The 14120-nt window shown below is 36.8% G+C and overlaps 1 non-coding gene across 1 annotated transcript; it reads left to right on the top strand.

Annotated features, from left to right (window-relative positions):
- The first annotated feature begins 10682 nt into the window (after window positions 1–10682).
- LOC122118586 lies at window positions 10683–10789 on the top strand. Its single transcript, XR_006149414.1, has one exon. It is a non-coding gene; the product is annotated as a U6 spliceosomal RNA (small nuclear RNA).
- Window positions 10790–14120: the final 3331 nt, after the last annotated feature.

Raw genomic sequence — 14120 nt, 5'->3', positions numbered from 1 at the left:
TGAAGATTTGTTGGGGGATTTAAATTTTTGAGTTACAGGTATATTTTAGATATGAGACCCGTGTCCATTTTATGGCTAGTGAAGATCTTCTCCCAATCCGTGGGCTTTCTGATAATCTTGCTAGCTATGTCCTTTGTCAGGCAGAAGCTCTGCAATTTTAGGCAATCCCATTTGTCCAAACTTTCTTTGATTTGTTGTGTTTCTGGGTCTCTATTAAGAAAATTTCGGACTGTGCCAACAAGACCTAGGGTTTCTCCTATTCCATTCTGTAATGTTTTCATAGTGTCTGCTTTGAGTACTAGGTCTTTGATCCATTTGGAGTTTATTCTGGTACAGGGTGATGTATAAGGATGTAGCTTTAGTGTTCTGCAAGTTGTTATCCAATTTTGCCAGCACCATTTACTGAAGAGACTGTCTTTCTTCCATTCTATTTTTTAGCTCCTTTACCGAAGTTTAGATGGCTATAGGTCTGTAAGTTCATTTCTGGGTTTTCAATTCTATTCCATTGGTCCTGAGGTCTGTTCTTGTGCCAGTACCAAGCTGTTTTGATTACTATGGCTTTGTAGTTGAATTTGAATTTGGTATTGATATTCTTCCAGCAGTGTTCCTTCTGTTAAGGATCATTTTTGCTATTCAGAGTCTTTTATTGTTCCATATGAATTTCTTGATTGCCTCTTCTATTTCCTTGAAGAATAAGGTTGGAATATTGATAGATACCGCATTAAATTTGTAGATAGCCTTGGGAAGTATTGCAATTTTCACGATGTTGATCTTTTCCAATCCAGGAACATGGGAGTTTTTGCCACTTTCTAAGTTCAGTTTTGATTACCTTTTTCAGTTTTTTAAAGTTTACATCATAGAGGTCATTTGCTTCTTTGGTTAAGTTAATTCCTAGGTATTTTATTTTTTGTGGGGCTATTACGAATGGAGTTGCTTTCCTAATTTCAGCCACTCTTTTCTTATTGTTTGGCATACAGAAAATCCATTGATTTTTGAGGGTTAATTTTTTTTTTGGTTCGGTTGTGAGGCCTGAACTCTGGGCCTGAGCACTGTCCCTCAGCTCTTCAGCTCAAGGCTAGCGCCCTACCACTTGAGCCACAATGCCACTTCCGGCTTTTTTTCTTTTTGCTTTATGTGGTGCTGAGGAATCGAACCCAGGGCCTCAGGCATGCAAGGCAAGCGCTCTACCACTGAGCCAACTTCCCAGCCCCTTGAGGGTTAATTTTATACCCTGCTACTTTGCCAGAGTTTTGAATCAGCTTGAGTAATTTTGGAGTGGACTCTGTGCGATTCTTTAAATACAAGGTCATGTCATCTGCAAAGAGGGAGAGTTTTACTTCTTCCTTCCCTATTTGGGTCCCTCTTATATTTGCATCTTGCTTTATTGCTGTAGTTAGGCATTCCAATACTAGATTGAAGAGAAATGGAGAAAGTGGGCATCCTTGTCTCATTCCTGAGTTAAGAGGAAATAGCTTTAGTTTTTTACCATTTAGTATAATGCTGGCTATAGGTTTGTCATATACAGCCTTTATTGTATTGAGGAATGTTCCATGGATTCTTCATTTTTCCAGAACCTTCATAAAAAGGGGTGTTGGATCTTGTCAATTGCTTTTTCTGTATCTATTGAGATAGCCATGTGGTTCTTATCCTTGCTTCTGTTGATGTGATGAATTATATTATTTGATTTGCATATATTAAACCAGCTTTGCATCCCTGAAATGAATCTTGTTTGATCGTGGTGTATGATTTTTTGGAGGAATTGTTGAAGTAGATTGGCCAAAATTTTGTTGAGAAGTTTTGCATCAATGTTCATCAAAGAAATGGGTCTATACTTCTCTTTCCTTGATGAGTCCCTCCCTGGTTTTGGGATGTGTGTTATGATGGCCTCATAGAATGAGTTCCATAGTGAACTTTCTCTTTCAGTTTCATTGAAGAGTTGGAGGAGTATATTTGTGATGTCTGCTTTGAAGGCCTTATAGAATTCCTCTGTAAAACCATTTGGTCCTGGCCTTTTCTTAGATGGGAGGTCTCTTATTGCTGTTTCTATTTCAATGCTTGATATAAGCCTTTTAAGATAGTTTGACTCATCTTGGCTTAGTTTTGGCATGTCAGTATTTGCTAGGATAAGGTCCATTTCTGCCAAGTTCTCAAACTTATTAGTAGAAAGGTTTTAGAAGCATTCCCTTATAATGTTCTGAATCTTAGTTGTTTCTGTGATGATGTTTCCATTCTCATCTCTGAGTTTATTTGGGTGTGTTCTCTTTGTTTTTCTGATAAGATTTGCTAAGGGTGTGTCAATTTTGTTAATTTTTTCGAAGAATTAACTCTTTGGTTTCTTGATTCTTTCTTTTTTTTACATTCCAATTCATTTAATTTTAATTATTTCTTTCCATCTACTGGATTGTGTTTACCTCGGTGCTCTTTTACAAGGAGGCTCAGATGTCGCATTAAAGTGGTTTCAGATCTCTCTAATTTGTTGATGTAGGAATTCAGAGGTATAAACTTGCCTCTGAATACTGTGTTTGCTGTGTCTCAGAGGAGCTAGTAATTGGTGTGTTCATTTTTGTTGAATATCATGAACATTTGAATTTCCTTCCTGATGTCTTCCATGACTTACTTTGGTGGCTTTTGGTGTTGAGTTCTAATCACATTCCCTTGTGGTCTCAGAGAATACAAGTTGTAACTTCAATGTTTCTGAATTTGGACAAGTTTGCTTTTTGGCCTAAAATGTCTATTTTGGAAAATGTTCCATGTGCTGCTGAGAAAAACGTATTGTCTAATGCTGCTGGGTGAAATATTCAGTAGATGTCTGTTAAATCTAGTTGGTCTATGCAGTTGTTTATATCTGCGGTTTCTTTGTTGAGTTTTTGCGAAGTTCATTTATCTAGTGGGGAAAGTTGTGTGTTAAAGTCCCCAACCATTAATGTCTATGGATCTTTGTAGGATTTGAGGGAAAGCAGTGTTTCTTGGATGAATTAGGGTGCTCCGTTGTTTGTCAAATAGATATTTAGAATTGTAATATCCTCCTGAAGGAGTGATCCCTTAATTAGTATGTACCGACCTTTTCAGTAATTTTAATTAAAAGTTTATTTTATCTGATATTAAGATTGCAACTCCTTCCTGTTTATGGGGGCTGTTTGCTTGGTAGATTTTGTTCCAGCCTTTAAAATTGAAAATGTGTTTGTTTTTGTGGGCAAGATGTGACTCCTGAAGGAGCAGATAGAAGGATCTTGCTTTTTAATCCAAGTAGACAGACTTTGTCGCTTAATTGGAGATTTAAGTCCGTTAATGTTGAGAGATAGAACTGAGAGGTATTTCAGAGTTCCTTCCATTTTATCCAACTACTTCGGGGCTGCTGCAACTGTGTTCTTCCTATGGTTCTTGGATTCTCACTTTGGGTGCTGTTTCTTGGCCTTTATTGTGGTCTTGTTGATTTTCTCTGTGTAGGACACCTTTAAGATGCTTTTGTAGGGCTGGTTTGGTGGGGATATATTGTTTCAATTTTTGTTTGCTATGGAAGGGTTTTATTTGACCTCCGATTATTAAGGAGAGTATAACTGGGTAAAGTATTCTTGGTTGATAGTTGTTTGTCTTTAGGGCATGGCCTACATCAATCTAGGCTCTTCTTGCTTTGATTGTCTCTGCTGAGAAATCTGAGGTTATTCTAATTGTTTCCCTTTATAGGTGATTGATCTTTTCTCCATGACAACTTTAAGGATCTTTTCCTTGGTCTGAATTAATCCTGTGCGCATTTAAGTGACAATGGGATGTCCTGTTCTGGTCTAGTCTATTGGGAGTTCTAAAAGCTTCTTGTATCTGAATAGACCTATCTTTTTGCATGTTTGGGATGTTCTCTGCTAGGATCCTGTTAAACAAATTTCCTAGACCATTGACTTCTGGCTCTAGGTGCTCCTCTACACCCATTATCCTCAGATTAGGCTTTCTAATGGTGTCTTCCAAGGGTTGAATGTTGAATAGATCTCTCATATTTCTTGGATTTGTCTTGGATGGTTGTATGTACTTTCTCTATAATATCTAGGCTGTCATCTATCCTCAGGATTCAATCTTCTGCATGGCCTATCCTACTATCCAGACTTTCTACTTATTTTTTCCTTCTAGTTGGTCGGTTTTTATGGCTTCTAATTCTTTGTTGGATCTTTGTTTTAGATCTTGTATGAAATTCTTTCCTTCCTTAATTTGGTGATCAGCGTTTATTCTCAAATCACTTAGTTGATTGGTTATGGTTTCCTTGGACTCCCGTTCCTTCTGTTGGGATCTATTCAGCATTCCCTTTGTGGACTCCCTGACTTCTTTCAGTTCTCTGTTTATGGATTCCATGAATGCCTCTATTGATCTTTGTGCATGCTCATCCCGCTCTTTCAATTCCTGTATTACTCTTTGATTAGCTTCCTCATGTTCATGCAATTCCTATAGTTCTCTTTGACTGACATCAGCCTACTCACACAATTCCTTTATTTCTCTTTGAGTGTTTACAAGCTGCTCATGCAATTCTTTTATCTATCTTTGAGTAGTTTCTCACGCCTATGAGCTTCCTGCTTTGATCTTTGGTTTGCCTCCTCTCTCTCTATCATGCTTATACAGAGTCTTTTGCAGGTTTTCAATCTTTTTATTTACCATGTTTTCCATTAGTGTTTGTAGAGCTTTTTGGGAGCTCTCCTCTGGATTATTCATTATCTGTTCTGTCCACTGATTATCATGAGTGGGAGTTGAGATACCCGCACTTGCCATTTTTCTTGTGTTTTTCCGGCTTATTCTTCCCATTTGGGATGAGAGTAACACCAGTTTGGTGGTAGAAAACTATCTTAATGCAAGCATCAACAAAGTCTGTAGTTGCACAGTCAAAAGCCTGCAGATATAATCTAGTTCAACAGATACATTTTTCAACATCATACAACGATGTATTAATAGGCTATAAACCGCAAAGAAGAATTTGGCAAACTAGAAATTATTAGGTTTAGCGAGAGATGTGGGTATAAATAGGAATAGAAGAATGTGGAAATGTAGAGGGAGAGCTAACTTAGTCCTAATCTCAAATCAGGAAATAGGTTCGATAGAATGATATTAGAGACCGGGAAAAATAGAAAGAGAAAAAAAAGACAAGCAAAAATAGTAAAACAAAAATTAAAAATAAAACACTTAAAAATGATGCAAATTAAAAACGTAATACTCAGAGAAGGACGGGAATAAGATAAGAGAAGGGGAGGGATAGAAAGGAGATGTGAAAAGTTAAAAAATAAGAATGCTTAAAATTTTATATAGGTATATAGAGGTAGTACAGCTATTAAGGAATTTAAGTCTAAGAGGTTTTGAATTCAGTAATAAATTTCTGGATTGTGTGTATAAAATGGAGGATAAGGTCTAATAATCTACTACAGGTATATCTGAGAATGAGCAGAACAGCGTTTAAATCACGCAAAGAAGAACAAAAGAGAAGAAAAAGTGAAAAGAATGAAAAAGAAAGGAAAAAGGGTCAAAAGGTAAGTAGACCTAAACAAAAATGAAAAGAAAGCAAACACATACATATACCCCTAAAATAAAAATTAGAAGAAGAAGAAAAAAAAAGTTAATAGAAAACAATTTTTAAAGTTAAATATTAAAAATTAAAAATTTTCTTAATAGAGACCCAGAAACACAAAAAAAGGTTGGACAAACTTGATTGCATGCAATTGCAGAACTTCTGCCTGGCAAAGGACATAGCTAGCAAGATCACTAGAAAGGCCATGGATTGGGAGAAGATCTTCACTAGCCATACAATGGACAAGGGTCTCATATCTACAATATACTTGGAACTCAAAAAATTAAATCCCCCAACAACAAATCCTCAAAGAAACAACTACCCAATAAATAAGTGGGCTAAAGGCTTAAAAAGAAACTTCTCTGAAGAAGAAAGAAGGATGGACAATAGACACACGAAGAAATGCTCAACCTCCCTAGCCAAAAAAAAATGCAAATCAAAACAACATTAAGATACCACCTCACCCCAATTAGAATGGCAAAAATCAAGAACTCTAATAACAACAGATGCTGAAGGGGATGTAGACAGAAGGGAACCTTACTTCATTGTTGATGGGAGTGTAAACTTGTTCAACCACTTTTCTAAAGTAGTATGGAGGTTCCACAAAAGACTCCACATAGAGCTCCCCTATGACCCAGCAATCCCACTTTTGGGCATTTACCCAAATGTTCACAAACAAGACCACAGTAAAGCTACCAGCACAAATTTGTTTATTGCAGCATTATTTACTATAGCTAAGATATGGAACCAACCCAAATGCCCCTCAGTAGATGAATGAATCAAGACAATGTGGTATATATACACAATGGAATTCTATGCCTCCATCAGAAAGAATGACATTGCCCCATTTGTTAGGAAATGGAAAGACATGGAAAAAATTATATTACGTGAAGTAAGCCAAGCTCAAAGAAACATAGGTCCCCTGATTTCCCTTATTTGCAATAGTTAGTATATGTATGAGTCAAGCAGAAAAGGTCAGATAATGTGATGTTAGGAAAATAAACCCTAAGATATATATTTATATATTTTTTTTTCTTTCATGCATTTGTTTCTAACGTATGTAGAAAATCATATCTTTGTTGCTTTGTATGAACCTCCTCCACAGTATAACCCCTGCTTTCACTGTATTTGATCTCGGTATAATTTGTGGAGGGGAAGGGGAAAACAAGTCGTTTAAATAGGGATACATTTGGACCCTTTGCAACAATGAGAAGTATTTGTTCTCATGTCGAAAACGAACTTTACAACTTTGGTGGGGGGGTGGGGGGAGGATTTGGTGGGGGGGGAGGGAGAGGCTTGGAAGGGCTGGGAAGGGAAAACAAAGGAGGTGGCTACAATGCTTAGTAAGAAATGTACTCATTATCTTGCCCATGTAATTGTAACCTTTCTGTACAGTTTTTTTCACAATTAAAAAAAATTAATAAAAGGTACGAAAAGAATACTTTGCTTTTTTGGGGTGAGATGGGAAGATCCTGTATCTCCCTTGTGTCCATAACCAGTCTGTTTGTGGAGTCTCTGGTCTGCTTGTGGTGTTTTATTTTCCTGTAACTTGGTTGTTTTCTTAAGTCAGTTTGTTTGAGTAGGCAGAAAAATGCTTTGCTTTACCCAGGATATTGTCATCCTCCTCCCAGGCTAGTTAAATGGGAGGGATATCTGCTTTGAGTATCCCAAAAGAGGGTGATGGCTGTTTCTTCTAGTTTGGAGATGCTGTGATGCGGCTAGGTTCTGGGTAGAGTTGAGGCCTTTCAGCAACTAGTAGCTTTGCTCTGAGCGGCTAGCATCTGAGAAAGTCACAGAGCCCAGCCAAGAGCCATTCTCAGGGTTTACTGTTACTGAATATGAATTGATTGTATAGGCTGTTGTAGGGAGCGGCAGCCTCTGGCTCTGTTTACCCAGTGAAGAAAGCCACTCCTGGGGCTGGTGCAGGACCGGGCTGGGTGAATTTTCCCTGGGTGGAGCTGAGCCTGGCAGTTCAGGTTAGATTCCTGTGACCTGCTAAATGACTTTTTGTTTTCACTCAAGGACTGAGTTGGAGCTAGCTGCACAGCCAGGCTTTTGCCAGTATCAAAGAGGGAAATCTCCGGTAGTGGGCAGGGAGGGGTTCCCGTCTCTGCTCCCTGAGAAGGAGTGAGGAAGTCAGGCTTCTACTCACACAGGAGTCTGGTTCCTGGGTCATCTCTGGCCTTGGATCTGAAGGATGAAGTTGTCTGGTCCTTGTCATTTCTTGCTGGTGTTGAGTAGAATCCTCTTGCCTGCTGTGTCTTGTGCCTTTGTCCTAGACTCTCTGTGTTACAGGTATGGAGGCTACGGCCACCACCGCCCCGCCACAGTCGCAACCACGGCTGCTGGCAAGTGCTCAGATTTGTCTCCTTGCCTGGATTTTCCCTCTCTGGCCTAACTCTCTGTACTGTGGTGGCACACTTGGTGTGATTCTCTGGCTTAGGACTCTTCACTGGAGCACTAAAACTGCTTTCTATGTGAGAGCTTGTTTAGCTTCCAGCTTCTCCTCCGCTATCTTCCCAGAACCCTAAATTTAAATTTTAAATGACAAATTCTTTTCAAATACTTTCACTCAGGCACAGGTATGGATAGATAAGTGATGTGGGCAGAATCAGAATTATTCAGAAGGTTGTAAAGGGATGTTTACCGAGTTTTCTCTCGGCTGGATCATAGAATACAGACTGTCCTAAATGGAAAAGCTTAGCCTTCCAAGGTTTTCTGCATATAAACACTCCATCAACATTTTGACTAACAAGGTATTAGTCCCTGGTCACTTTTTTTTTTGTCGGTCATGGGGGCTGAACTCTGGGCCCTGGCACTGTCCCTCACCTTTTTAGCTCAAGGCTAGTGCTCTACCACTTGAGCCACCGTGCAACTTCTGGCTCTTTTCTGCTTATGTAGTCCTTAGGAATCGAGCCCAGGGCCTCATGCATGCAAGGCAAGCATTCTACCACTGAGCCAACCTTCCAGACCCTCCATCAACATTTTATTAGAGGATTATTCAAGATTAGCTATATGTTGATTGATAGTGACTGATCATGACAGAAAGTTGAGGGAAAACCATCTACACTTCAGTGAGGTTCTGATTTGTGCTTCACAAACTGTTATGAAAGCTCTACATGATAAATCTAGCAGCTGCATTTCTAAAAAGTACTTCGGTTGTTACATTTTTTGATATTGTCTCAATTCAAGTAGTTCTCCTTGTAGTTCCATACTATTCAATGATGCTGTATTAACTCCTTGTTACAATTTGTAGACTGGTCTTTTTGATGAAATTTGTGCTTTTCAAAATTGCTCTCCAAATTCCATCCACAAACTACATACAAAATTTATCTGAAAAAAATTTGTATCTGTTTATAGTGCATACACTTTTAGTTTTCATTACAAATATAGAATGTAGTAAAAATTCTCATAGCAATTATACTGCACTAGCTTGTGGGCAGATTCTAATGTAAATAATATACTGTGTTCATGTAGAGTTTTTGAGTATCCAAAGTAATAAGCCTGTGGTTCTAAAACCAATACCTTACTTATATTGAGTGACAAATACAATTTCATATAAGCACAGAAGTTTTCCTTGTATCTTTTTAACATATTTTTTATTATAAATACTGTAAAGAGGGGTTACATATACATTAGTAAGGTAATGAGTACATTTCTTATTGAGCATTGTTACCCCCTCCTTTGTTTTTCCCCTACCATTCCTTCCCTTCACACCTCTCCACCTCCCTCTTTCACTCATCCTCTGGTAGAGTGTCTTGTATATTTCATTGTTACATAGGTCAACCAGTATCCTTATATCTTAAATGAAGAAATGCTGAATTGATTTATGCTGATTCTACTTGTGTAGACACATCTAAAATCACTGGCCAAGTCCAAGAGCACATAAATGAAATGCCGTCGTTTTTTTGTCAGTTGGTATAATTGTGTTTTACACATTTATTGACAGGTTACAAATTATTCTCAAACTTTAAAACATTAAAAATACTTTCTTTTTTTTTCTTATTTTCTTGGCCAGGAAATCAGCAAGACCTCAGTCAGCATTTCTCACATATGAATTTTCACATGGGTTAGTTAAATGTATATGTAGAGTCCAGTTTTCTGAGGACTCACTCATCTGCCTAGGAATTCATGCTGGTTGTTGGAAAAAGAGCTCAAGTAAGGATGCCATTTAAACCCTTATAACTTTACTCTTTACCAGGCTATTCTCCTGCTACTTTGGGTGTTGAGAGTGTCTACAAGAGTAAGCATTCCCTGAGAGCAGGAAGACACCATATGACTTATACTTACTGAGGTGTCCAAGGGACTTGCTATCACTTGTACTGCATTTTGTAAGTCAAATCTCTCTAAAACTACCTGTTTTAAGAGATAAGAGGAGTGGTAAATGAACTCTTCCCTAAGTGGTAAAAGAACTCTTCCCAATACATCTTCAACATATATTGTTCCAAGTATTCCCTTTAAGTCATATTCAACAACTGATGAAACTTGTGTTTGCTGTAATTATGTGTCTTTCTCCGTGTGTGCATGTATACATGTGTATATGTATGTGTGTGAATAGTAACATACATGTGTACATTATGGCTTATATCATCATTTATTCCTTGCTAACAAATAAAGTAAGGAATCCCTAAAGTTTTAACAGAAACTGTGTAGTTAAAGTCTTATCTCTTCACTCTGCTTCTTTACACAAAGACTTTGAAACTTCTCATTAATAAAGTTTCCATAAACTCTGAAATGTACATACTTAGTACTTAATGTCTGCTACCATAAATCTTAAATACTTTACAGAAAAGTTTTATACTTTCCAAATAGTCCTATTTTTGGCATATATAAGCAAAATTCCAAAATTAAGCATATTTAAAACATTAAAACTTTTAACAAAACTTAACAGTTGCTGCAATGTTCATTTTGACAGGTGCCTGGTATAGAATAATTGAATTCTTCCTCCTACACATCTCTTGAACTACAAATATCTGGAATTATTTTGTTTTTGGCATGTCTATCCTGATTTTATTCTTAAATGTGTGCTTATGTAAGAAATACATAATTCTAAAATTTCACAACTATTCTTTTGAACTTGCTTTTTGTTGAATTGTCTAGTTTAATAAAATCAATAAAATTATAATTTATATATAAAAAATGTTCTGTACTCAATTTAGCATCACATACACTAACATTGGATTGATACAGAGAAGATTAGCATGTACACTGTACAAGGATGTCATGCATATTCTTGGAGCATTCCATATTTTTACAACAACAGATGCTGAAAGTTATGTGGCCACAAAGGAACCATACTGCATACTTGGTGGGAGTGCAAACTTGTTCAACTACTTTGGAAAGCAGTATGGAGGTTCCTCAGAAGACTCCACATAAAACTCCCCTATGGCACAGTAATCCCACTTTTGGGGATTTACCCAAACGATCATAAACAAGACCATACTAAAACTACCAACACAACGATGGTTATTGCAACATTATTTACGATAGCTAAGATATGGAACCAACCCAGATGTCCCTCAGTAGATGAATGGATCAAGAAAATGTGGTATATATACACAATGGAATTCTATGCCTCCATCAGAAAGAATGACATCGCCCAATTTGTTAGGAAATGGAAAAAAAATATTGAGTGAAGTAAGCCAATTCCAAAGAAACATAGGTCCCATGATTTCCCTTATTTTCAATAATGAATGTATGTCTGGGATAAGCAGAAAAGTTCAAAAGATATGTGCATATAACCAGATAAGATGATGTTAAAGAAATTGAACCCCAAGATAGGAACACAAGTGTTTTTTTGTTTCTTGCTATTGTTTCTAACGTACTTATAATGTGCGATGTCATTTTTTTTTTTGTTTCTTTGTATGTTTCTCCCCACGCTATAACCCCTGTTTTCTCTGTATTTGAAGTTGGTGCACTTACATCTTGTATGTATGCTTCTCTAATTTGGGGAGGGGAAGGGAAAAAATGCTCAAATAGGGATACAGGTTGACCCATTGTAACAATGAGATGCACAAGACACTATGTTGAAAAATGAACTTTACAATTTAGGCGGAGGAAGGAAGGGGGTGGGGAGTGTACTTGTGGAGGTGGGAGGGAAGGGATGGTAGGGGAAATACAAAGGAGGAGGTAACAATGCTTGTTAGGAAACGTACTAGTTTCCTTATTCATGTAAATGTGACCCCTCTGCACAGTATTTTTACAATAAAAAACATATAAAACTGTTCTGAGATGGAAGAGTTTATTTCCTTTTATTTTACCCATGTAATATCGTTAACAAAGAAATTAATGCAGAACACTGATATGAAGGTAATTTGAATAAATGTGTGTGTGTGTGTGAGAGAGAGAGAGAGAGAGAGAGAGAGAGAGTGCGGCAGCACGCAAGCAAACACGCACATGCATGCGAACACATGCTATGCATGTATATTGGCATGCTCAGAGTTTAAAATCAGGGTTTCAAGGTCTTGCTAGGCCTTTCCCGTCTAGATTGGTGAGCTACTATATAAGCTACATCTAAATTCCTGGCTCTTTGCTAGTTCATTAAACATTTTTAAAAATAATTTCATGAAGTTTTTTTTTGGGGGGGGAGGGCCTGATTGGCTCCTAAGTGTTATCCACAGATCTCAGTCTCCTGAGCAAATATTCAGAGTAGATAGGATTATAGGTGTGACCAGCCAGCACAAGGCTTTTATAATAATTTTAAAAATAAAAGAAAATTTACTTCATGGGGGTCTGTTTTATCATCTAATTTGAAAGCCTTTTGGAGTGATTATATGTCAATTTAATTCGTTTGGGGATTGTTAAAAGATAGTAAGTGATGATATTTAAAAGTTTTAGTACTTTTTGAAAAAGAAACTAGAACTGTGGGACAGAAGAAATTTGACTGTCTTTTGACCTCAATTTGTAAGCTCAGCTCTGTGCATGATAACCCAATGTCACCAACACAGTCTGTGTTGAAGACAAAATGTGACAGAAAACAATCACCATGGGCAATATTTGCTATGCTATTATTTCTTGGACAATATGAAAATTGAATTGAGACTGTAAGAGAATGGAGAGATTTTACCCACCTTTTTGGTATTGCTGAAAGACTTTTGGAAATTTTAACTCATTTCCTTCCTCACTGTGTGTGCCTTTGGGCCGTGCACTTACTGTCTTTAACTACAATTTTTCCCAACACTACAATGGTAATAACATTAGCATTATAGCAAATGTTATCTAAAGAATTAAGAGAATAAAACTTGTGAAACACTTAACATAAGCCTATGAATGAGCTTTGAGTTTAGCCAGCATTCTTTTTTAAATACTAAATAGAATGTGATAAGTAGTACAGAAACCATTACATGTAGTGTGAGCAACCAAAAGTAATATCTATTGACAATGCTCTGCTTCCAAGGAAGCCAGGTATATAACTTCTCATGCTGTAAATCAAACTGGTTATCTTATGTCGTGATAGTGTAAAAATATCAGAGACAGAACGATGAAGGAAATTGTAGACTGAGGTGAAATTCATATGAAAATGTGCAAAACTGATAAAACAAAAAAGTACCTGAGCAGTATGTTGTGTTTTACATCATTTAAGTTACATCGCAAAGATAAGGAAGTCCTAGAAGAATAAATTGTCTTTTTGATATTCTATCATAGGTCCCTAGAAGGATGAATACTTTCCTCATTCTTGTAGAGGCATCATCAGATGAGGGGAACTATATTTTTTGTTTGCTTCCTTCCATTTATTCTTCAGTTTGAAATCTGAACTACATGAGACTGAAAGAAACCAAGTGAAATTAGTCATTCAGGCTTTGGAAAGAACAAAGTAAAATAAATAAAATATATATAGCCTTGTAAAAGGTCTAACTAAATTGAGTAATATAGCCTCAAGCGTTAACAGAAAATGATTTAAAAAATACCATGTTATTAAAAAAATTAAAAATGTTAGGAGCTGCTTAATTTTTTTCCTTCTACTACCTTGAATTAATTATTGATTTTCTATAGAGAGATTAAAGATGAGATTAACAAGAAACTTGATTAAAAATGGGCAAATGTTCTGAATAAACATGTTTTCCAAAAAGCCGTGAAAATCGCCTGTGGCTTTACAAATTTGTTTCTAATACAACTTCTATGCTGGGTTAATGCTTTGTGAGCAGAAGTCATTAGAGAAATGCAATTCAAAATCACTATGATATTACTTCTTAACTGTTATATCTCTTATCAAAAATATCCAAGGAACCAGGTATGGTGGTAAAGCCTGGTAATTCCAAGTGATTGGAGGTTGGAGTAAAAGGATTTGAGTCTAAGGCCAGTCTTGGGTACTGCACACAGTAAAAATCTGTCCTTTAAACAAACTCAAAAGGTAATAATGTTGGCTGGCGACACTGGGGAGAAAAGGAAATTTTCTACACTGTTGGTCAAAATACAGGTTAGTGTTCTCATTGTAGAAAGTAGTATGCAGTTTTCTAAAGATATCCAAAGTTGAAATATCATCTGACCCACGAATCATGTGATCATTTCTCTCTGGGTAACTCTTAAATATATCTGTAGTTCATTGTTATTCACATTATTCACAACAACAGCCAAGATATAAATC

This window comes from Dipodomys spectabilis, unplaced genomic scaffold (assembly GCF_019054845.1).
Source record: "Dipodomys spectabilis isolate Male_0828 unplaced genomic scaffold, ASM1905484v1 ptg000155l, whole genome shotgun sequence".
Classification (NCBI taxonomy): domain Eukaryota; kingdom Metazoa; phylum Chordata; class Mammalia; order Rodentia; family Heteromyidae; genus Dipodomys; species Dipodomys spectabilis.
This window is presented reverse-complemented; position numbering and strand designations above follow the sequence as displayed.